Raw genomic sequence first — 2677 nt, 5'->3', positions numbered from 1 at the left:
TTACCATTCTAATAAAACAACGACACGTTGGATAATGTAAATTCTGAGTGTGGTTATTGAAATAAAGGAAGCTATTGTGAATGAGAAATAAAGTCTTTGACTTACCTACAGGTATAAGAATACCGGTTCCAGTTCCTGGTTGAGGAGGAACAGCGATGGGTTGGTCATAATTTATTTTTATTTCCGTAGAAATACTAATGGTATTTCTGTTTGATTTACTTTTGGCACCGTTCACTAGTACTTCCTGTCTTATGATGTTGTAAGCTGACTTCGTGTCGTTCTTGCTTTGAATCCCTGATGTAACATCGATATCTAAAGGTTCTTCAGACTGGAACTGCTCAGAATGGTTCAGGCTGATCAACGCAGCAGGGTTAGACATCGCCTCTTCGTGATTTCCTTTCGTATCTCGGTCGTAGTTCGACAATGTTTGTAATTTTCGGCAGCAAATTGAGTTTAAACACGTCCGTTGGTCGACAATTATGCGCTCCACTATCTCCAAAATTCTTAAATTAATTTTTCGACAGTTGAGTTTAGTTCTTCGTGCATCAATGATTTCTAGATCAGGTAAATGGCTTATATTAAAGTCTAATTGTTTCAAAGGTGTTTCTTTTATCGACAATGTTGTATACCCCGGGTGGCTCCTACGAAACTGTAAACTTTGAAATGATTTCTTATCACAGTCAATGAGCTTTGCCTGCTCTCTCCAAACACACTCGTCTTCAATAAATATTGTCGTTCCATGGACACACGTATGGAATAAAATCGTTAAGAAGAACAAACTGAGATATTCATTAATCATGATAGAATTGGTAAAAATAACTGTGAAAACGAAAGAAGCGAATTGCAAAATTCCTCTCCAAACGATGTCGACCGTTTCTTTTTAAAGTTATTGTGCAGAATGAAGAATACAAGTCAAATGGTAAGCGGGCAAAAAGAGTCATATTTTCGACTGGAATCAAAGAATAAATCTTACACATTGCGATGAGTAATAGTTCCTGTTTTAAGAGTCAGTTTCCGAGTGGAATAACCCAGTAACACATAAAAGACCACTGAGGGCCATTTAAAAGACAGGAATGACGAATTAAAAGATTACAAACCGAATACTTGATAACTTCTTTTTCTTTCAAGTCAGTAAAACCAGTGGAACGAATGTATTTCAGTTATTTATGCCGTTTAGTAATTTTTAAGGGACAAAGTTCTCATGTCATAGTTCTGAAGAGGATTTCATGTTGGGAAATGAATGAGCACCACACATTCCGTTCTCACTTCCCTTAAACTATCCGTCCTTTGTGTCTACACAAGAAAAAAAAAAAGATTTAACCTCACCAAGCCGAGGTTTCAGAAGTTCTTCATTTTCTATGAAGAAAAAAAGAGGCGCAGTTATCGTCACGTGGTTAAAAAAAAAGTTTGTTTCGTGTCTACGTAGTTCCGAGTTCGATTCTCCTGCACGGTAACCGCGCAAGTGTCTCCTACTGTATTTTTTGGTTGGCTAATACTTTAAGAATGTAATTTAGAAGACAAACTGTGTAGGAGATGGTCTCGTGTGTATGTGTGTACGGATGGGGGATTATATATTTAATTGAGCCGTTTGATATTTAGAAATCGATAAAATAAATATAAGGACGACACTTCACAATTATATCAAATATATTTCAAGTATGGTAACACTTTATTTTATCTAATATAGTTTTTACGAGAAAAGCCGGCGAGCTGGCATTCGTCTGTCTTTATGCTCAGAGTTCAAATTTCTCCGAGGTCGACTTTGCCTTTCATCCTTTCGGGGCCGATAAATTAAGTACCAGTTGCATCAGTTGGTACGCCCGACATGAATCATCTTTTTCTTTTACTTGTTTCAGTCATTAGACTGTGGCTAAGCTGGGGCACCATTTTGAAGAATTTTTAATCGAATACTATTTTTTAAAGCCTGATGTTTATTCTATCTGTTTCCTTTGCCGAACCGCTGTATTACAAGGACGTAAATAAATCATCTCCGATTGTCAAGCAGTGGTCTCACACGCGCGCGCGCACAGAGGTATATATTATATATATATATATATATATATATATATATATATATATATATATATATATATATATATATATGCCCCTAATAAAGTTTCCTCTATATTAACATCTTAGGTTTCTTAGTGTCTTGCCCTTTAACTGGTAATTAACGTCATGATTTAAAGTCTTCCTCTAACCTGCCTCTTTTTATAGACAGTTACTTATATCCAATAGACTTCTCCCAATATCTTATTTCCTCCCTGGAGAAAAGGAATACATATAATATTTATAGCCATACCCCTAGCCATGAGCTGTCAACTCACTCTTGCTTCATGCGATTCTTAGAAGTTGTAGTCTATTCTTAGCTACAATGGAGACAACATTAATTTCAACACAAAACCATGTATTCAGCATGAACGACACAACACAGTAGCAGAATATAAACAGATACGACCGAATGACCAACGTACATACAGACTCAAAACATGTCCGGTTCTACTTCATGACATCGACACAATATTTCTCACAGTTATTTTGTGTTCTTTGCTACATTGGTTTCTATTAACCCATTTATTCTATCAGAAGAATTTTTATTCATTAAGATAGAAGAAATACACATAATTATATATATATATATATATTTATATAAAGGGCATATATATATATATATATA

General features: G+C 35.3%; 1 protein-coding gene across 1 annotated transcript in view; it reads right to left on the bottom strand.

Annotated features, from left to right (window-relative positions):
* Positions 1-2677, bottom strand: part of LOC106868067 (tetratricopeptide repeat protein 4) — a 27402-nt gene that overhangs the window by 6463 nt on the left and 18262 nt on the right. The gene's annotated exons all lie outside the window — the stretch shown is intronic.

This window comes from Octopus bimaculoides, chromosome 13 (genome assembly GCF_001194135.2).
Source record: "Octopus bimaculoides isolate UCB-OBI-ISO-001 chromosome 13, ASM119413v2, whole genome shotgun sequence".
In the NCBI taxonomy this organism is placed as follows: Eukaryota; Metazoa; Mollusca; class Cephalopoda; order Octopoda; family Octopodidae; genus Octopus; species Octopus bimaculoides.
Note: the sequence above shows the minus strand (reverse complement) of the source record. Positions and strands in the feature narration are given on the sequence as shown.